At 36.7% G+C, this 23,396-nt stretch overlaps 1 pseudogene; it reads right to left on the bottom strand.

The window, feature by feature from the left end:
- Positions 1-12,294: 12,294 nt before the first annotated feature.
- On the bottom strand, positions 12,295-14,610 carry LOC116421338 (annotated as a pseudogene).
- Between the last annotated feature and the right edge of the window lie 8,786 nt (positions 14,611-23,396).

Below are 23,396 nucleotides of genomic sequence, written 5' to 3'. Positions count from 1 at the left end.
GGCAAGAAGGGGAAAAGTTGGAATAAAAGGTTTTGCAATGTCTATGCTGAAAAATTACCCATGCATATATCTTGTAAATAAAAAGCTATAATAAAAAAAGAAAGGCATGCTATAGAAAATGAGATTTTATTTGTGACTTAAAAAGTTAGGGAAGTTAATAGAGAAAGATGATGAGGGGGAGGAGAACATTCTAGGCCTGAGAGGCAACCTGAACAGATGCCTAAAACTGAGAGATGATATATCTGATTCATAGTACAGTAAGAAAACCATTGACAATAGATTCTAGATTATGTGGAAGGGAGTAAGGCATAAGAAGACTGGAAGGTTAGGAAGGAACCAGATCATGAAAAGCTTTGAAATCCAATTTGATCCTGAAGGCAAAAGGTAGTCTTTGGAGATTACTGGGTGGAGGGGTGCCATGATAGAACCTCTGCTTTAAGAAAATTACTTCAGGGGCTGATTTGAATGGATTGGAGTGGAGGAAGACTTGAGGCAGGCAGATCTACCAGCAATCTATTGTCTTAGTTCAACTACAAGGTGAGAAGGGTCTGCACCTGAGAGGTGCCAGTGGTAAAAGAGAGAGGGGAATATATTCAAGAAATGTTGCAAAAGTGAAACTGATAGGCCTTGGCAACTAATTAGATATGGGGAATAAAAGATAGTGAGGATTTGTGATTTCAATCATGAGGATCTAGGAAGATTATATTACCTTCTACAATAATAGGGAAGATGTTATAATAGGTGAGATTTTAAAGGAAAGAGAATGAGTTCCATTTCAGACATTAGAGTTTAAAATATCTACTGTATATCCAGTATAAGATATCTGAAAGACAAAAATAGTGTGATTGAAGGTCAGCATAGACTTAAGACAGAATAAGTAGATTTAAGAATCATTAGCATAAAGAAGGTGGTTCCCATGGGAGCTAATGAGATAATCAAGTGAAGTAATATAGAAGTAGGAGAGAAGAAAACCTAAGACAGAACTTTGTGGGATCTTTATAGTGAGAGGAAGTGATCTTGATGATAATCCACTACAGAAAACTGAGAAATATCAGTCTTATAGGTAGGAAGATCAGAAAGGAGTGACATATCAAAACATCTAGAAAGAAGAATCTTTCAAGAAGAAGGTGATCAATAGCATCCCAGACTACAGATAGATCAAGGAGAACAAAGATGAACAAAAGATCACTGGATTTGTCTACTAAGAGATGATAAGTAATTTTGCAGAGAGAAATTTCAGTGGAACGATGAGACTGAAAGTTTTATTATAAAAGACATAAGCACAAAAGAGAGAAGAAAACAAAAAGAAAGCCCCCAATTGAACACAAAATTTTCAAGTTTAGCTTAAAGGACAAAAAAGAAATGGTATAGTTAACTGGGATGGAAGAATCGTGAGGATTATTTAAGGATGGGGGGAGGAAGGGAACATGGGATATGTTGGTAATCAATTGTGGAAAGATCTACTAGATATGAGAGAAATCTTTTGGAAAAAAAAAGGGATGGAATTGCTTGTAAAGGTAAAGGGGTTAACTTTGGTAAAGGAGGACCACTTTTGATGAGGTTGGCAAGACAGGGAGTTTGGGGAAACCCCTTCTGGCGCCACAGGTCCCTTTGGTAAAATGAATTCATGAACCCGAAAAGTTAAACTGGCAAAACAAGTTTATTATTAGAACTGAGAAGTGGGCTTTGGAGGCTGACCCAGGGGGTCCCAACAGAAAAGTAAAGATCTAGCAGAAAATCTCAACAGAGAGGTAAATAGGATCATGTTAGGGAAATAAGTGAGAGAGATAAAGAGGGGAGCCAAGTAAAAGAGAATGTTTTCAGTGGGGCAGAGGATATGCCAAGAAGGGAGAGAGGGCCCTTTGGCTCCCCTGCAAAGATTTGAAAGCTTGAAGGAAGATTGTTATATGGGTAGCACCTCTGGTGGAGGCTGGGAGCAGTTTGAGTTGGAATTGGAATAGAGAATCTTCAAAATTGAATGAGTCCCTTGGACTAATCTCCAACTTAATAGAGTTGGATAGAAATCTCCATCTCCAGATCAGGCAAAGTAGGATCCCCATCCAGATAACAAGAATGAAACCACTTTTATCTTGATTCCCTGGGGGGGTCCCCAGGGGAGCTTCCTTGAGGGAATTGCCCAAGCTTTCCCCAAAGTCCGAGAGGGAGAGGAGAGAGGTGAGAGAGGTTTCAGGGCCTTTCCTTCAACTTCATATGACATGGGGTGAAGGAGGACTTAGTGTAAGGCAACCCTTATAAGGATAAAGATAAGAAAAAAAGGAATAAAAGGCACGTGGTGAATGTCCTCATTTTTTTCTGAAAATATAAGGCAAAAGTTCTTGCTAAGAAGATGGAAGCAGAAGGAGCCATGAGATGTTTTGAGTTTGATTGTTGTTGTTTATCCTTTGTTCTTCAAGGAGGATCAATGGACATCAGGAGAGTGATGTCTTGACTTGATGTGAACCCTGAATTTAAGGGAGGCAGAGCTGTACAAAGTCATCAGCCCACCTCAAAGATAGGGCAAGATATAGGTCAGGAAGACTGGCCAGGTCCAGCATGCAGTGGAAAACCTGGGCTTTTTAAAGCCAAGTTCTTTTCAAGGTCTCCAAATTGTCTGAGGCAACACAGATTTAGTAGTTAAGGCTAGGTAAGAATTGTAAAAATATGGTCACTTTGCCTTCACAAAAGAATCAAGGGATTTGTATAAGAAGGGATGAAAAGGTTTAAAGAACCTTTGTGGAGGGGATATTGAGTTGGTTGGGGGATTTACAGTAGATTGCCCCAAAGCAGTAAAGGCTTAGTTAAAGATAATGCTTGCCTTGATTCTTTAATTTTTCATTCAAGCACCGATGTATAGAAGTAAAAGCAACAAAATGGTTAAATGAAATGAGGCTGAAGCCTGGTAGGGAAAAACCAACAATAATAAGGGGTTTTGGGGAACCCAAGAGAGAAGGAAAGTATAAAAGGGAACTGTTCACCAAGGGCTCAAGTCAAATCAAAAAAGGGAGAATTAATGGTTCAGGGTAATGACCTGCAAGAACTGATCCAAGGATTGAAGGTCACAGTATATATATATATATATATATAATAAATATATATATATAGAGAGAAAGAGGAGAGGAGAGAGAGAGAGAGAGGAAGAAATCTGTAAAGGGAAATCAAGAAGAGGAGCTGAAATTATCGATCATGATCAGAGAAGTCAATTTCGGAATTTATGAACATGGGAGGAGGGAATTTGTCTATAATAACAAAAATCAAAGATATAATCATCCTTATGCAAGCTTAAGGTGGAAAGGACTAGGTCACAGGAAGAAGGATGTTGAGAAACTGAAATGGTTAGGATGTTTGAAAAAGAGTTAATATGTATTTTAAGTCTCTAAATATGAGGACAGAAGTTGGGGAGGGAGGGAAAAATTGTGAGCTAAGTACCAAATTCATTTAGAAAGGAAAAGGAGGATCTTTGAAACCGAAGCAAATTGCCACCAGGAATTTTGATTTGGATAAAGATATGAATTACATGAACTTCAAAGGAGGAGATGTTACTGAGTGATGGAGAAGGAAAGAATGGGAAGTGGCAAGGAGAGTTCCAACCTCACACTACCCCCCCTTTAAATTAGTGAACCCAAGGCAATATGTGGAAGAAGCCAGTAATGAAAAAATGATGGAGAGAGTGCTGTCATCTGGGGGATCCTGGTTTTGGCAAAAAGTTAAAAAAGATAGGAGTTACAGAAGAAAAAACCAAGATGAAGATATGTTTGTGGACTTTGGAACAGGCATTAATAAGAGGACATAGTTGGAAAGAATGGATGCCATTTGGTCTGAACCTTTTAGGATAGAATGGGAGGGGAAATGGGTTTGGATACTGATTTATGAGTGCTCATTGTCACTGGGATGTGTGTGTGTGGTATGACCAGGTGTGAGAATATTTATTATTTACCGAAAGTGCCAGTCTTCTTTCCCAAAGGAGGATGGAACAAAATACAACAGATGGGAGGCAGCTGGTAAAATGGAAAACTCTTTTTCACTACTTCTTTTCCCTCTGAAAGTAAGAGATTAGACCAGGAATTGTATAGCAAGAAATGGAAGAGTGACTTACATGAACTAATGCTGAGTGAAATGAGCAGGATCAGGAGATCAACAACAATATTATATGAGGATCAATTTTGATGTCAACAATGAGATAAACCAAATCAGTTCCAATAGATCAGTCATGAATTGAACCAGCTACACCCAGCAAAAGAACTCTGGGAGATGACTATGAACCCACTATATAGAATTTCCAATCCTTCTTAGAACATTTTGGAATGAAGCCATGAAGAGTGGGACTCAATTGAACAACAAAATACATATTTGTTTTGAGACATCTATTTTTATGCCTTTTGTTCTTATTCCATTAGAGTGGAAAAAAACATAAAAAATTTCTACCAAGTGGGAAAAAGAATAAAATGAAATTACTTCCTGCTGTAAAGAAATGACAAAAGATCAATAAAACAAAATGGACTTAGGATCTGAAATACAAATACTAAGATATGGTCTGACTAGAAAATAGTATTTCTTGACTATTTCTGAAATTATAAGCCCAGGTTTATTCTCACCTTATAAATAAGGAATCTAAGGCTTAAAGAGGGTGATATAGGTTGGTCAAGGTTACTTCTGGCAAAAAGTAATAAGGTAGAAGTAGTGGTTTTAGTATTTTAACCAGATTTCCTGGAACCCAATCCTTCCATTGTACTGCTTGTGAATTGACCAAAGTTTCTGTTGTCAAGAGAGTAATTGTAAGTAAGTAATGAAATTAAGTAAAATAAAGTGATTTTACCCCACTTGTTATATAGTGTGTATTTCCAAGGTCATTAGATAAGGCTGAGGAAAGTATGCCTCTGGAGAAAAAAGGAGAGACACATTTCAACTCAAGGACATTGGAAATTGAAGGAACTCCCTTTCATCCCCACTTTCTATCCATTGTGCCCTAGTAATGATAACATCCTCACATAAGTTCTTTCTTTTTAACCTCATTATGGGGATAGAGGTAACTTTGCCCTCTCCAAATGGGGGTTTGGTTAGACCCCAGCAGTTAATTAGTCAATCTTGTCAGTGAATAAAGCCCTTTGAAGAATTTACTTTGGCACCAAGAAAGCTAAGTACTGAAGGGTTTTAAAAAGAAAAATTCCTAAAAGAGCACACCTTCTTAATGGGAAAGACAACATGAAAATTACTAGGGTACCTGTCAACTTATACATTGTAATTTTAAAAGGTAATCTCAGAAGGAAGGCATTAAAGTTGGGGGGACAGGGTGGACCAAAAAGTATTTCTGGTCATTTGTATTTTGTTTAGCAAAAATATTTAAGAGTTAAAAAGTTTAGAACCAGAGCTGACTTCAGAAACCTTTCTAGTCCAACCCTCTCCTTTGCAAAAGAGGGAAAAGTGATGTTGGGGATTTTGACTTTCAAGTTCTCAACAAATGATCAGCAGAAGGACAGGATTTTTATTCATTTGGGAGCCAATAATCTTTTCTTATATACCAATGAGTTGTGGTTCAAGTTGTTTCTGTTGTGGGCCAGAATTTTTAACCCATTGAGGTTTTCTTGGAAATACACTAACATGGTTTTTTGGACATTTCCTTCCCCATTCATTTCCCAGATGAGGAAATTGAGGAAAACTAAGGGATTTTCCAGGGTCACAAAGGTAAGCATCGGAGGTCGGATTATGAAACCTTTACATAGATGACCCTTCCTGACTTTGGCCCAAATTTTATCCCAATTCCATTGTACCTTAGGATTGAATAGGGTAATTAATCTTTAGCCCCAGCAATTTGGACCACTTCATTTTTTTGCCTTTTTGTATTCAGATATTTTTGTATCAGCATCTAGGGAAGTAGAGAAGAAAGTCATTGTAAAAGTTAACAAGAAAAAATCTCAGTAGCAACACACTTGAGAATAATCATCTGATTGGGGAATCTTCTTCAGGTGGAACTCTGTTTCTTCTGCCTTCCCTCCCCAGCCTTCTCTCCTACCACATAATCTCAGAGAAGGAAATCATAGGATGCCATAGTGGCAGGTTTGTTGGGTTTGACTATACTTTCCAAATCTATCAACTCAGATGAAATTTGCGGTGGTTGACAAAAACTATCTTTTTCTTTTCTTTATTCCCTTCTTCCTTGCTCCATTTTATGTCTACTTTTATTTTCCGTCTGAAAAAAGACAATGGTGTGTGTGTGTGTGTGTGTGTGTGTGTGGTTTTTTGTTGCAAAGTAGTATCTTGAAAAACTGGCTTTCTCGTTTGGGGAAATATTCAGTGAAAATCTTTGATTGAAATAAACTAAATATTTCTAATAATTTACAATTAAACTTTCGTATCTGTTAAGACAAAACAAATCTCATGGCCCCGGCATTACTGGAAACCTGTGAAATGAACCCTCTTTTGGGTCAGTGTTTACTACAACCCTGATTGTTTCAGAACGAAAAACCTTAGGAAAGGAAATAAAACATTTCACCATCCTCTACCCCAAACTGCAATAACAGGAAAAACAAAAAGTCCTATTTCTGTAGTTTGCCAGATAAGAAATGAATGGTAGATTATTTTGAAAGATGCTGCAAATACTATACTGTTTAAGGAATACAGTTGTTCTTCAATTCATGGTCATAGATGGGTTGAAAAATGTAGCTTCTATTTCTAGTAGGGGAGCCATACATTTGTCATTGCTCTAGAAAATGGGAAGTAATGGGGTTGGAAAGGTGATGTTAACTCAGTATCTATTCCATCTTTTGGCTCTTGGTGTAGTCTTTTCAGTCCCACTATGGAGGAGTTCTGTAGGGAACCTGACATTAAATGGTTGCTGAGGTTTTGACTTAGACTCAGAAAAGATGTGATTCTAGTAAATGGATGGTGAGGAATTCCTTTCTTTAGAAGGATTACTCCACAAAATGCTGCTTATGTACTCAGTATCCAACCCATTGTTATAAAATTTTGGGATGAGAAAACATCCCTTCTGCCATACTTTTCCTGCATTTTTCCTTTTGTGTAGGAATTTTGATTATGATGCATGCTAATTGAGCATTAATTTTTTTCCTGAGGACCTTGTGAATATTGCACAGGCACAATAGGCCCTCAGTTTATGCTGCTGGTAAAACAGACATTCAATCCACATGGAAAATGAAATCACCAAAAACAGCTGATATTGTTCCAATAGCCTCAAAAGCCCATCCCTAAAACACATATATTTTTGTTGTAGTGTTTGAGTTGTTTCAGCCATGTACAAACCTTTGTTGAACCTTATTCGGGGTTTTTTCTTTAAAAAGGCAAGGTCAAAGGCAAAAGTCAAACCCAGGATCATAATTAATAAGTGTCTAAAGCCAGGATTTGAACTCACAAAGATGAGATGACTTCCAGGCCCATTGCCCATCCACTGAGGCACCTGCATATACTCCTGAAATGTGTAAATTTCATAGATTAAATGATTTCTTTCCAAAACTGCCAGAAGGCCATTGACGTAGTATGTTCCAGGAAATATTTTGTTAGCACATATTTTATAAGTCCTGTACTTACTTGTTGCATACTTTATAAATTATCCAAATGACCTATTACAAAGAACTTCCTAGAACTTTTCACGTCATTTGTAATGGCAAAATTACGCAAGGGTGCATGATTTATTGTAAAAAAAAAAACCCTTCAATAGCTTTGACAAAAGATTTGAAATCAGACACTTAGAAAGTCAAGTGGTCCCTCAGTTGACAATTATATATTTAAAACCAGAATTTAAAAACTATCTAATAAGTATATTTTTGGACAAAAATGGAGTCTATATATGAACGTTTTTTGACTGAATGCATCCTTAGTGCCTAAGTTTGGGGTTTCTAGGGTGGTATAAGTCAAAAGGACAATTAACTTTGGACTTCTTTACTGACACACAATTGATGCCATCAATTATTTAATTTTTTTTTTCTGAGATTTATTAACATGTATTTTTTTCTAGGTAGAAAATGTCCTTGAAAATTTTTAATGACGAGTATGGGATTAACATTTATTGTTAACATTTATTGTATATAAAGTCCTTAGAAGTGAGTTAGAGTCATTAAAGTGAGAATAGCAAAGCCCTATTGAAACTCCCGCTTTTGATAGTTTGCTTTCTCAAAATAGTAGTGTTTTTATTATTTATACATTGTTTAAAAACTAACTCTATGATATGTTTGCATTTGATTTATGTGTATATATTATAATTAGATTTCATCTAAACCTGTGAATTAATCTGGGTAGGGAAATCCATTGGTTTATACTAGAAACTCTCCTGTAATTTGTTGGTTAGACATTTGATGGGGGCACTGAGAGGTTCAATGACATTTTTGTGGTCATATGGACAATGTGTACCAGAGGCAGTGCTTGAACCCATAGCTGCCTAATTCCAAGGCCAGCCCTCTAATCTCCTCTCTGACAAACTTCCTTTTCCTAGAAATTTTATTATGTGTAAATACAAGGTAATTGGAGTCTCTATGTTATAAGGGATCTACATTTGAAGCCAGAGCTATTATTTATTAGAAAATTGTCAATAGATCAGTTGTTTAATCTTTCAGCCTCAGTTCCTCAATGTGTAAAATGGTGAAGTAAAATTTGTACTACATAACTCCTGGGTCTGTTGTAGAGCTAAGTGATTTGTCACCTGGAAAGTGATATATCATTGTGATTATTGGTATTAAATAGCAAACAAAAAGAATTCTGGAGATGGAGTTCTTCAGGGGCTATCTGCTCGAATGTATTCTTGAAGCACAAACATCTTAAAACATCTCTGAGGAGCCCAAGGAACTTCCAAAATCAGTGTTTTCCTTCATAGTCATCAGAACTGGTCCTATGTTAATGCCAAGGATAATTCCATTTGCCCCATGCCATCCAATATTTATAACTCATACTTTTGGGAACATTCTAAATGCATTTTAGAACCTATACACAAACATTATATGAAAACCAGTCCCTTTCTTAAAAATCACGAGCTTACTTCACCTCATTTTTAGTTCAGATCTACTTTAGATTATTTTCAAAAATCAAATCCATGATCCAATGACAAAGATTTGTCAACCATTGAAGATATTCAAAAGAAAAAGATACATTTTCCATTTTTGTTGTTAAAACTTAATTTCAAAACATATGTATAGATAATTTTCAACATTCATCTTTGCAAAACCCCAATTTTTCTCCTCCCTCCTCCCCCACTCCCTCCCCTAGATGGCAAGTAACCCAATATATGTGAAACATGTGCAATTCTTCTCTTTGTATTTTTACAATTATCATGCTGCACAAGAAAAAAACTGATCAAAAAAAAAAAAAAAACAAGAAAGAAAAAAGAAAACAAAATGCAAGCAAACTACAACAAAAAAGTGAAAATACTATGTTGTGGTCCATACTCAGTCCCCATAGTCCTTTCTCGGAGTACAGATGGCTCTCTCCATCACATGATCATTGGAACTGTCTTGCTGTTGAAAAGAACCACATCCATCAGAATTGATTATCTTATAATCTTGCTTTTCCTGTGTACAATGTTCTTCTGATTTTATTTTTCAGAATCAGTTCATGCAGGTCTCTCCAGGCATCTCTGAAATCATCCTGCTGATTGTTTCTTATAGAACAGCAATATTCCATAACATTCATATCTTGTAAATTAAAATAAATCCTGTAAGTCATCCTTCCATTGATTCCTTTCCACTACAAAAGGATTGCCACAAACATTTTTGCACAGATGGGTCCTTTTTCCCTTTTTTATGATCTCTTTGGGATACAGGCCCAGTAGAGACACTGCTGGATCAAAGGTTTAATAGTCCTTTGGGCATAGTTCCAAATTGCTCTCCAGAATGCCTGGACCAGTTCAGAACTGGTAACAATGTATTAGTGTCCCAGTTTTCCCTCATCCCCTTTCATCATTATCATTTCTTGCCATCTTAGCCAATCTGATACATTAGAGTTTCCTTCATTTGCATTTCTCTGATCAATGGTGATTTAGAACATTTTTTATCTGATTAGAAATGGTTTTAATTTCTTCATCTTATAATTGAAAAGATACATTTTTCTAAAAGCAATTACCAAAGAGTGGTCCCAAAAATATTTACAGTAAAGGAAATACTGTTAAAAATCAGTGAATAAACAGCCCCAATTTAAAACTGTTAAGATCCTAGCTGACTTGTCCCTGTGATATTATAGTTTGGTAACCAAGTTAAACTATAGAGTTATAACTAGTTTAGAACAAATGCAATTTTTTTCTCTCTCTGGGAACAAACATTAAGATTTGTCTGTTTCCTCACTATGTAAGTACCATGTCATGGTCTTGATTCATATGGCAATCCTTTCTCTGGCCACAACATTACTTGATATTGTGGAAAGGGGCTATGGATTGGGCATGGACCCACCAAATTTATAATCTTATTGGGCATTGAGGTGATATAGTGTTTAGAAAGCTGGACTTGGCATCAGAAGGCTCAGAGTTTAAATTCTGACTAAGATAGTACTAAAGTAAAAGTAATCTAGAATCTGCCCAGAAGTATGTGTTTGAAGTCTGATTTCAGCATAACATCTCCCCCAATATGAAGGATCAAGCCCCAGATATTTTGTCTTTGAATATCCTTTGGCTGAGCCATAGCAATAGAAATTCCTAAAGATTAAGCACCCAAAGTCCCTGTGTCTCAAGCCGAGACACACAAATAAATGGAGTTATTTTTTTCTTACATTCATTTAAAATTTCTTGCTTGAAGATCTTATAACTTGTAAACCAAGCTTTTCATGACTACATAAAGCTTGGAAATATGTTCATAATGTTTTTTAAACCAAGCTCTATAAAACTATATGGAATGATATAAGCTTGGAGGTATGTCTGTGTTCTGAAGCATACTTGGCATTTTTGTTGTTCTGGACTTGCCATTTTATCTCTATAAGGGACTCCAATTGAGGAAATTCCCTTTAAGAGTACTAATAATTAGCTTTTATGCAGCTTTTGTATTTTTAGATGATTGCCTAAAGTCTTGAGAAAGTTAAGTGACTTGCTGAGGGTCACACAGTCCATATATATCAGAAGCTGACTTTGAATGTGAAATACCTGGATCTAAGGCAGGCACCCTATTTAACATATTGCATACTGCCTGTCCCACCACTTGAAATGTTAACAACAGTGATCTGAATGGAAATAAAATATCACCAAGTCTTTTTTTTTTCTTTCTTTCCCTTTTAATGTTATATGAGTAGAGATGGTAAAAGGTTGGTGTGGTTTTAGGAAAAAAAATATCAAGAGCCAGCCTGTTGGTGATAAACCTGTAGTTTGTGAATCTGATTCTTTGAAAACTGACTATCATTATGACTATATTCAAAGCCATTCCAGCATGATGGAACCTCCCAAAGCTCATGCCTTTGAGAATCCAGGGTAACTTCCATGCCACAATGAGGCATGGGATTAGGAAAGTCACAAAATGTTTTGTGATAGTGTGGAAACAGTGCTAAATCTTTTTTTTTTTTAATTTTTTAATTTTTTTTTATTTAATAGCCTTTTATTTACAGGATATATACATGGGTAACTTTACAGCATTAACAATTGCCAAACCTCTTGTTCCAATTTTTCACCTCTTACCCTCCCACCCCGTCCCTAGATGGCAGGATGACCAGTAGATGTTAAATATATTAAAATATAAATTAGTTACACAATAAGTATATATGACCAAAACGAAACAGTGCTAAATCTATATTGGAATCCTAATTTTAATTAAATTTAATACATTTTAATAAGTTAAATTGGAATACTAATTTTAACACTTATGAGTTTATTGTGTCCAGCATTTCTGTGATATGATTTGAATAGCATTAAGAAGTTGCCTCTTTCAATATAACAAATAACATGAAAGATCGTGAGAATTTATACATAATCCATAAATCCTATAAATAGTCCAAAAGAAAGTCCAAAAAGTCCAAAAGTCCATTTGTTCATGTGCTAGGAATCCAATAATTCCTGCAAGCTTTGAAGTCCTGCGAAAGTCTTATCAACAATTTTCCATTTCAAGGAATCCAATGATTCCTGCTGGTTTTCAAGTCCTACAACAGTCTTTATCAATAATTTTCCATCTCAAAGAATCCAGTGATTTCTTCTGGTTTTCAAGAACTGAATCGGTCTCATCTTGCATTAGGGAATCCAATGATTCCTGATGGTTTTCAAATCCTGAAACAGTCTCATCTCAAAACTAAACAATAATAGAAAGGATGGCTTCCCCAAAGCCTTCTCTTTAATTTAACCCACAGGAGGCCCAAACAAGTATAGATACTTCTGAAGTATGCTTCTGAATGGGGCAAATCCTGGCCTAGAGAAATAGTCACCTCAGGCAAATGTTATAATAGACGAATCGAAATTCAGTTTTTTGTGAGTTTTTTTTTTTTTTAAGTGAGCTTTCACCACTTTCAGCTATCAGTCATTTCTGAAAGCTCAAATAGAAGGTCATCTTCATCCTTTCCAAGATCAATTTCTGCTTCTAAGTTTCCTCCTGAGATCTCCCAGATCAGTTTCTCAAAATCATCTTCCACAGAAAGGCAGGGCTTTCCTGAAGAGGCAGAGCTGAGTCGGTGGCTTTTTGTTGCCTCTTGGGATGAAGAAGGACTTGATACTTCGGGTGGTGATGGATCAGAATCGGCTTGGCTTGGAAGCACATCAAGACTGTTTGGGGTTTTTTCTCTCTCATACACAGTGACTGGCTTGTCCTCAAAGAGAATTGGAACAGCAGCCACGGCGGCTTTCTTGCTTGGGTTTTCCTGAAGAATGCTGCTGGAACTGAGTGGCTGGAACTGAGCTTCAACGACATCAGGGTGGACTTCAGCCGCCTTGCGTTTCCTGGCCAATTTAGGGCTTGAAATGACTTTAACCATGGATGGCTTGAGATTTACCTTGGGCTTGGCCCAAGGCCTTTTTCCTAAGGGCTTTACTGAACATTTCACTTTCAGCATTGAATCCCCAATTCCTGAAGTTTCCACCTCTACTTGTTGGGCTTTTACTGGCATGCCCTTTGTCAGGTGGCGGGTGATTTCTGGCACAGGATTCAGTTCTGATTTCTCTGCCACTTGTGTATTACCAGGGGCTGCTTCTTCCTGAAGGGGTGTCAAAACGGCTTTCTCCTTTTGTAGTGTTTCCACCTCTTGCTGTTTCTGCATGCGCTGAACTTTCACGATATCCTTCTTGACTTGAACTTTGGAACAGCCGTCTCCTGTGGTCTCATCTGAAGGCTGTGAGGAAACCTCAACAGTCTCTGTTAGAGTAACACCGATACGAGATGCGATGTCGGCTGCTTCACTAACTTTCTTCTCTTCTGTACTGGTTCTTTTGGCGATGCGGATCAGTCGTCTCCTCACTGGAGTAGTCTCAGGCTGTGCCTGGGAGTCGGTGCTGTTCCCAGCACTCTGTTGTACCCTCAGTGCCGTTTCTTGCTCGATCTCCTCCAGGATTTTCATGTGAACTTCCTGCATGGGCTTGGTTTTACTCGCAGGCTCTTCTAATTGTCCTTTGGCAGGAGGCAAGATGATTGCTTTCTTAGACTCACTCTCTATTCCGAGTTTAACAGAAGGATTTTCTTTCTCAGCTTTCTGTCTCTCTTCCTCCAGCTGCCGGTGTTTTTTTTCAGCTAGGACCTCAGAAAATGTTTTGATTCGAAAAGCAGAAGGAGCAGAAGAAGCAGAAGAGCTCCTTATCCCTAAACTGGAATCTTCAGTCTTATGGGTTCCTTCATTCTTGATTTTGGTTTGCAAGTCTCCTTGTTTTTGTCTGGCTCTCTCAAGACGTATTTCTTCTAGTGTCTTCACATGGATCTCTCCACCTTTTGCAGATCTTTCTGTTGTCTTCATACTATTTAGATGAGCTGGCTTTCCTAATCTTTTCTTCAGAGACTTTGAAATTTGTACTTTCTTTAGTCTTTTGTCAGTATTAATTTCTGGAGACTCAATTTTCTTCCCAAGCCTTTGAGCAAGGCTTGGCTTCAGTGGAGGGTCATTGTCAACATCTGAGAACTTCCGCTTCCCTAGCCTTTCTGTAAGACTCCGTCGCACCAACGGCTCTTCTCCTTGTTTATTGGACAGGATCACTGTCCTCACCACAGTTCTGACATTCTCTTTCTCAGGACCTGGAATGGGCTGTGGTTGAAGTAAGTGAGCAGATGCTCCTGAAGAACTGGGAACGTTTTCCGAACTTTCCGCTTTCATCACACCTCTAAGCTGGGGGAAGGGGTTAGAGTAGACTGATAGTTTGTTCTGCTGCATCGAGAGCGGATTAGCTTTCACCTCTTCATCTGGTGACTCAGGGACAATGCGTAAAATAGTTTTGCTTGGAGGTAGGAAACGGCCTTCAACATAGCGTCCCCTGTTGTGATGAAATGCACAATTTAATTTTTGACATCCCATTGGCTGGTTTTCCCAGTAGCATGGAATCTCACTCCGCTTTTTCTCAATTTCCATGTGTCGGAACTTGCAGACTTGTCGAAAACAGCGGCCTTTCTGCCACAATGTGCAGACAGTCTCATTTCCTAAGGCAGCTTCACAGTGCCGGAAGGGGCACCTATCTCCCTTAGTACATGTAGAATAGAAAAAAAAGTAGCAGTCTTTTTGATTAGACATGCTGGCCAGATCCTTAGATCAAACGATGGGGCTTGAAAATAAGCCACTACTCTAGATGAGAACCAGGTTCCAATTTTCTCAATCTTCCACAAGCTGGTTTCTTGGGGAACTTCTGGAGGCAGTCTTCCTTTCAGTTCCGAGTAAAAATGCAGCCAGCTGTTAAAAGTTCAGATCCTCTTCCAAATAGCCCCGGAAGTTTTCTTAGAGGCCTATCTCCCTCCTTGATTCCAAGAGCTCCAAGTCTCAGTCTGTCTCAGTCTGTCTCAGTCGTGTCTCAGTCTCTCTCAGTCTCTCTCCAAATTCTGGGTTCTCAATATACCCAAATGACTGACTCCTGGCTGAGGTTGTCCTTTTATATGATCTTTTAGAGGTGTGAACTCAAAGAGAGAGTGGGATTGTGGGTTTCTGACTTGTCAATCTCTGAAGGCTAATGTGTAAACTAACCTGTGAACTCTTAAAGGTGTAAACTCAAGTACATAAGTACATAAGTACATTTCTATCAATTCCTGTGAGTTAACATCTTGTTAACACCTTTTTAAAGGTGTAAACTCAAATACATAAGTACATAATAAGTACATTTCTATCAATTCCAGTGAGTTAACACCTGGCCCATAACATGGTAAGGCCACTGTGATTGTAACTATCTCCTAAATTCGTAGTTTAGAAGTAATCCTTAGTTCTTCCTTTTCCTTACTTTACTCAAATCTAGTAATTTGCTAACTCTTGTAATTCTTTCTCCATAATATCTCTTGCATACATTCCCTTCTATGCACTCCCATGGTTTCCACTTTAGTTCAAGCCTATACTTAGTTTGCTGTAACAACCTATTAATTGGTCTTCCTGTCTCCAGACTAACTTTCTAATCTATATTCCACACTGCCACCAAAATAATTATCAAAATATGTGTGTCTGATCATGCTACCCTGCTACTTAGCACAATGCTTAGTGTAATCCATTGCACATAGTAGGCTTGTAAGCATTTTTAATTGATTATTTTATTGATTGATACATAAAAATCTTTGATGATTCCCTACTGTCATTAGAAGAAAATGCCTCAGGCTGCTTTTAATACCTCCAAATTACATTTACAAACTTATTTTATACTATTCCTCTTCCTGAATTCTACATTCAAGCAAGATGGAATTATTAGTTGTTCCCCAAACCTGGTCTACCTTTGCCTTCATACATGCCATATTCCATATCTGATTGGATTCCTTCCTCATTTGTACCTCTCAGAATTCTTGTTTTCCTGCAATACATCACAGGGTAATATATTTAGATATTCAAGGGCAATGGGAAGTCACTTAGTACACAAGTACCCTCTCATTTTGCAGATGAAAAAAGTGATGTCCAAAGAGATTACATGATTTACCCAATTCACCTCAAATGCTTAGGCATCTTCCCCCTACCTCTTAGTTCCTTAGGATTTCTCAGTTGTTAGTGTACTCTTTTTCTCTCCTCAACTGTTCCAAGGACACTTGACATGATTTCTTCCTAGATTCCTTCATTTCTTGCATTTATTTATTTATATATAGGTTCACATGTCCCCATTGTAGAATATAAGCACTTTGAGGCTAGGGTATTCATTTTTACACCTTTCTCTAGCAAAATGCTTTGCATAGTATAAGTATAGTATAATACTTCTATATATATAACACATACATATATATTATATAATATAATGCAAAGTATAATAAGAATTTGTTCAATGGAATTGCCATGAACTGAATAATGGCCTCTTTTATGATAATAGAAATTTAGGGCACTGAAACACTTAGAGTTAGTGGGGAGGGAGAGGAGATGAGGAAAGCCATGCTGAAGAAAGTGGAATCTGACCAGAGTTACACAGAGTAAGCTCTTTATGAAAATAACCCAAATAATTTTGACAAATATATACATATATACATAATACTTTAATCTTACATAGTTTAAGTATAACTGCTATTGAAATCCAAAGGAAATTTTTTCAACCAAAAAGTTAAATAACATATCAATAAAACATGATATATTTGCTAAATCAGTTAGAACCAAACATATACAATAGACTAAGCCCAAGGACAGAAAACATTAAAGAGTGCTATTCAGTAAAACTGTCAAAAAAACTGGATAACAGCCTGATCACAAAATGGAATTCAAATCACATCTCACAGAATAATGTTAAGTATGAAAACAGATTTGTGATCTCATTGATTTGGAAGTCACCTCTAAAGAGGTAAAGTGTAACCCATCCATGCCAGCCCACCCTGTGGGACTCATGTTCATAGCCTTCCATAAGGTCCCCATAGAAGGTCCACTGTATATGTTGAAAGTATTTCTCACTTTCTTTTAACATTGTGAAAATAATCAATGAAATCCTCTAGCTCTCTACCTAATATTTCTCATTATCTCCACATGAGCAGGAAATAAATTTGTACTTATCAAACATTTCCTTAATGACATGTTTTATTCCTGTTTTTTTCAACATTCCTTATTGGTTTATGTGTTCTATATTGTTTAAACCTACAATGTGTCTCTGTATAGTCTTCTGTATAATATCCATATGGCTCTTTGCCATATAGCAACATACAATGAACTATAAAACTATTAAAATACTTTGACCCATTGTATCCCATCAATGCTAATTGAAAGGATTCAAAAGAAATTTTCACATTAAAATTTTCCTATTGACATTGACAACAGCAAAAAACTAGAAACACCTTTGTGTTCAACAATTTGAGGAGGAATGAACACATTATATTATAATAAAATAAAGTATAATTACTTTATCATGAGGAATGATTAACATGAAGAATATAAATGATGACTTATATGAAGAGATATAGAACAAAGATATCAGACTACAAATACACAAACTTTCCATAAATATGTTAATAGTAATAATAATATTAGTATAATGGTAGCATTAATAATAGTAATAATTGGTATTGCCTTTTCATTTCTTCTACCCAAATTTATTATATGCTCCAGGACCAAGAAAGATGCTTGTTTGGGAAAAATAACACTACTACAAGTATTTTACTATTACTACTACTACCACCACTACTACCACCATGACCTCTATACTAGCTAACCTCTATATTAGTACTTTAAGATTTATAAAGTGCTTCATACATATTATATTATCTGATCCTCACAAAACCTCACTGACATGGATGGTGTTATTATTTCCATTTTATGGATTAAGAAATTCAGTATGAAAGAAATTCATTGACTTGCCCAACAATATATTGCTGTAGTAAGTGCCTGACTTACTTGGTCTTCCTGATTACAAGCCCAATTCTCTATTCACTAAGTCATGCTGCCTTTGATTGTAGTGATTGCCATATATTTTCTCTCTTCATCGTCAGGGCTGACAGGCTGAACTCTCAGTGAATACAAGAAGATACAGAAAAGGAAAAAGCTGTGGTGCAGCTTCTATGTCACTATATTAATAGAATGCTTCTTATTTTCTGCCTTTTGCTCTTAAGAGGTGATTTTTTCTCTACATTTCCAGGTATGGAGTTAGGATACTTAGTGGCTTCTGGAGAAAACCTATGGTGGCCAATTGCTATATAATCTAGGAACAAATGAATTCTGAGTTTGGAACTATTGGATCACAGACACTATTATAGTCATATGCTAAGAAAGACTATTTATCAACTGGTCTTATGAGCACAAGGAGCAGAAACAGAGATTATTGAAAAACTGCAGAGTATGTATGTGACTCTTCTATGGTATCTATGACTCCCAAGAAACTGTCTACTTGAGACAGAAATTATTCTGATGTCAGTGTTGCAATGTAATAGTCATATTGAGCTCAAAACCAGAGACACATCATCTAACAGAACAAGAGTGAGGTAAGACTACTCATTGCTATGACTCCTGCCAGACAGGTAAGAAGGTAAAGAGAATAATATACCTTCTGGTATGTTTGTTGTTTCTTCCTTGCTTGCAAATCCAACTTCAGCTGAGCCTTGATATGCAAAATGACATGTTTTCCTTCCTCACCTCTGATTCTTAGTTTTTCTGGATTTTTTCAAGACTCAGATCATACTCCACCTTGTACAGGATGCCTTTTCTAGTGTCCCTAGCTGCTAGAACCATCCTCTCTGTGATTACATTCTAGCTACTCTGTAATATCCCTCAGGTAAGGCTCCCTGAAAAGTATTGTATTTCTTTAAAAGTTTATCTAAAAGTGTTATATTTCTATAAGTTTTCTGTTATATTTGGTATGTACCTTATTATTTTGTATGTGATCTTCTTGAATTTTGCCTTTTTTACACTCATACTATTATGGTATGACCCTGCTCAACCCATAATAAGCTCTTTTAAAATGCTTCTTGATTGACTAATTGACGATCCTTTCCATACCTAAATTAATGGAAAGGTGTAAAGCTTCAGCATTCTCCCTCTGATGTACCAGAAGGAAAACTCAGAGGAAGTTATTGGGAGTAAATTTGAGGACATGATTGTTATGGGCCAGAACTTGAAACAAGGTGTTAATTCACTGGAATTGATAGAAACAAGGCTTGAGTTTACACCTTTGATAGGTGACACATTAGCTTACACATTAGCGTTCACATGTCCGGGAGATTCACAAGTCAGGAAGATTCACAAGTCAGGAACCCAGTCTCGAAGAACATATACAAGGACAAGCCTTAGTCAGGAGAACTAGAGATTCAGAGGGAGCTGGAGGCAGAAGCTGGAAGAAACAAAGGACAAGCTGCAAGAGCTCTTGGAACCAAGGAGAGAGAGAGAGAGAGAGAGAGAGAGAGAGAGAGAGAGAGAGAGAGAGAGAGCTCTAAGAAAGCTAACCGGGCTATTTTGAAGGAGACAATAAAGGATTGAACTTTTAACAGCTGGATGCATTTGAGGTGATTATTGATCTGAACTAAAAACTAAGGCTGCTTCCAAAAGCCCCCTGAGAAACCAGCTCCCAGAGAAACATATTTTAGAAAAGAAGAACACTACACATGACTGTGCAAAGTGCTCTCTGAAGATAGAAAGAACAGTTTCCTTTGAAATTTTGCTATGTCTAATAAACTGTTGCACTATACAAAATTGACTGTCCCTGTCAAATATAAATACATCTAAATGATGGCTAAGATCAAGCTAGGAAATTTTCCAGACAACAGTATTGATATTGGAGCCATAGATTTTTTCCCCCTACTTTGTCTATTTCAAACAATATTTTATATCTGCTTTTAGGCTGGAATTCACTACCCTCTAAACAGCAAGGATTTTTCTCTTGCTCAGTTGTGAGAATCCTTGCAGCTTAGTAGGGATGCATAGTATGCACATCTTTTGGACAGCTCTTTGTCACAGAGAATGTAAGGGCACCATAGGCACTGTTCCTCATATCTAGCACCATCCGGTGGGAAAGTAATGCATTACACTTCCTCACTTAACTAAATGTAAAGCAACACCCTTTTCTGGGGACTTTAAGGAAAGGGTATACAGTTGGTGTGTGCTGCTGCTTCTAATAAAGATCCTCACATGTCACATGGCATCAAGTGTGTACCTAACCAGCCACACTGTTGCATGAGAATAAATAATAATATTAGAAAAATCTGAAAAAAATACATAGAAGAGTTCAGAAAAGGAGTCAGAAGCAAATAGGTCCCTTTTCATTATTTTGCCAAAGTCAAAACATACTTAAAAAATTGTAAATGAAAGTGTAAAATTTCATATTTTGATTTTATTCTTGTGGGTGTTTGAATGCTCAGTTTTTGCTTTTTATTTAAAAAATAATTCAATATGCATAAAATAAATTTATTTTAAAATCTTTTCTTTTAATTTTATTAAAACTTTTTATTTTCAAAACATATGCATGGATAATTTTTCAACATGGACTCTTACAAAACCTTGTGTTCCAAATTTCCCCCTTTCCCCTACCCCTTCCCCTAGATGACAAATAATCCAATATATGTTATACATGTGCGGTTCCTCTATACATATCTCTACAATTATTGTGCTGCACAAGAAAAATCAGAATAAAGAGGGAAAAAATGAGAAAGAAAACAAAAACAAGCAAACAATAACGAAAAAGTGAAAATACTATGTTATGATCCACACTCAGTTTCCACAGTCCTCTCCCTGGGTGCAGATGACTCTCTTCATCACAAGATCATTGAAACTGGCCTTAATCATCTCATTGTTGAAAAGAGCCCATCAGAATTGATCATATAATTGTTGCTGTGTACAAAAATCTGGTTCTGCTCATTTCACTTAGCATCAGTTCCTATAAGTCTCTCTAAGCTTCTCTGAAATCATCCTGCTGATTGTATAACTTTATCTTTTAACAAGGAAAGAAAACTGAGACTACAGAATTATGAATGAGGAAATTTTAAGTTAGGAAAAGAAAACATTTAAACTTCAAGGCAATTCATTGACAGGTGCATTTAATAACTTACAAGAATTGAATCTCATAGGTATAAATACAATCCAAATAGAGCTTGCACTACTCACAAATATAATAGACGATTTTCTGTTGGAGATTTTCTTATTTGGTAAAAAAATTTTTTAATGGCAAGTGGCCCAGAATTTCAATTTGTCACTATTGAACATATCTTTTTAACATATGAGACTAAAAAATTTAGAATTAAGAAAAAAAGACTAAAGTGATTGAGGATGTCTTAAACATAATCTACCTGCAAAATATTTTGATAGAGAAAAAATTAGAAATGTGTTAAGTGGATTTTCCTTGAAGTCATAGGAGAAAAGGATCATAGATTCAGTGCTGCAAAGGGATTCAGAATTCATCCAAATCAACTCCCTAATTTGATATCTAAAAAGATGAGACTCAGAAATTTTAACTAGCCCAGTGTTACACAGGAAGAAGTGAAAGGGCTAGAATTCTAACTCAAGAACCGAAGTTCAAGATGTAAGTTCACTGTTCATTTCAATTGTACCATGTTGCCTCCCATATTTTTAATGAAAACTTTTTTTAAAAAAGACATGACAATTAAGTAAATGATTTTTGTACTTCCACAAACCCATCCTCCTGTTTTCTACCCCCAGTACTTCTAAAGGGCAGTCACATTTTTCATCCTTATGTATTTCTAAGTAGGAATGATTTGTCCAATTTAGCATAAATAACAAAATAATCCAGAGGAGAAACCAAAGAGACGCTTGAGTCCCAAATTGAATTCCATGTCAAAACAAATCATCTGATCATTTAACATGTTAATGTTGAAGCTAGTTCATCTGCTTTTTAAAATTATAGCTAATAGCCTAATTAGACTAGTTGGGACTTCTTTAACTGTGGATCAACCACTTACCAAAACTGTGCTAATATCAAAATATCATTTTTCATGTCCTACAGCTTTCTTTTCACTCCCATCATGGTACGAGATTTGATAGCTATCTCTTAATAGACATTTATATTCAGTTAAATAATCAAAAGTGAGTTATCTATCCCAGCCCTAAGCAGATCCATACAGATTCCTCTGTAGAAATTCTGTCTTCACCCTACAATTTGCCTCTGGCTGTTAAGACAGCCTTCATGTTAGATCCAAACAGGGGTTTTTGGGCATACTTATTTGCAATGACACGGTGGCAAGATAATTCCAAGTTATTGTCAGAAGGAACACTGATTACTAGAAAGAACATGAAAATTTGCCCTATAATCACTATTTGTCAGATTCTCTCAGCCAAAGAAGACCTGTGCCCCCAGGTATTTAGATAGTGAATCATAGTTTTGTGTTAAGGAGAATCCTTATCCTCCAATCCCCTCCCCTGCCCCTGCCAAAAAAATAATAATAAGCCCTGGAATCTTATTAGATTTTTAAAAATTTGTGTTTTTGAAAGTGCATCTTGTTCTTGTAGTGTTCCTTAGGGAGTAGCCCAATGCCTACCTTTGACATACAACTGTCTTAAAAACACACACACACACACACACACACATCAGGGATTTTTGCCATATTAACTATGTACCTAGGCATTTGGATCATAGATTTAGACCTGGGAGGGACCTTAAAGTCCCTTCAAACTTGTCCAAACCCTTCAATGTCTAGACCAAGCTTTCTTAAACTTTTCCCACTCATGACCCTTTTTGCCCAGGAAATTTTCACATGACTCTGGGTATAAAGGTATATAAAATGGGATAAACTGTTAGGATTCTTACAAAGTGATGTCAGTTGTCTAATTTTAGTATCGTGCTTAGCAATTCTCTAGTTCAGAGTTCACACCTTTCATACCTTTAGGAGTTCACAATCAGCATTGGAGATTCACAAGTCAGGATTCATTCAGGAGATTTACAAGTCCGGAACCCACAATCCCAATCTCTCAGAGGAAGAGTCAACCTTTGAGTTCACACCTTTAAGAGATCCTATATAAGAAGCTCCTCAGCCAGGAGTCAGTTGAGAAGATTGAGAAGCCAGAGATTGCAGTCAGGTAGAATGAAGGATTTGGGAGCAGAGAGGCTGAAGCTGGCAGAGGCAAAGGACTACCAACAAGAGCTCTTGGAACCAAGGAGGGAGATAGGCCTCTAAGAAAACTAACCGGGCTATTTTGGAAGAGACAATAAAGGATTTGAACTTTTAACAGCTGCCTGCATATAAGGTGATTATTACACTGAACTGAAATTAGTTTCTAGGCTGCCTCCAGAAGCCCCAAAAGAAATCTGCTCCCACAGATAATTATTATGTTTAAGAGAAGAGAACATTACAGTAAACAAATCAAACATTTTTTGATAATAAATCATAATTTCCTAACATATAGTTATGATGAGCCATGTAGGGTCATGACTAGCAGTTAAAAAGCTGGAGTCTAGATGAGATTTACAGAAGAGAAGTGACTCCCAGTTCTACCAG

Source organism: Sarcophilus harrisii, chromosome 1 (genome assembly GCF_902635505.1).
Source record: "Sarcophilus harrisii chromosome 1, mSarHar1.11, whole genome shotgun sequence".
In the NCBI taxonomy this organism is placed as follows: domain Eukaryota; kingdom Metazoa; phylum Chordata; class Mammalia; order Dasyuromorphia; family Dasyuridae; genus Sarcophilus; species Sarcophilus harrisii.
The sequence above is the reverse complement of the archived record's forward strand: the minus strand, read 5'-3'. Positions and strand labels throughout refer to the sequence as shown.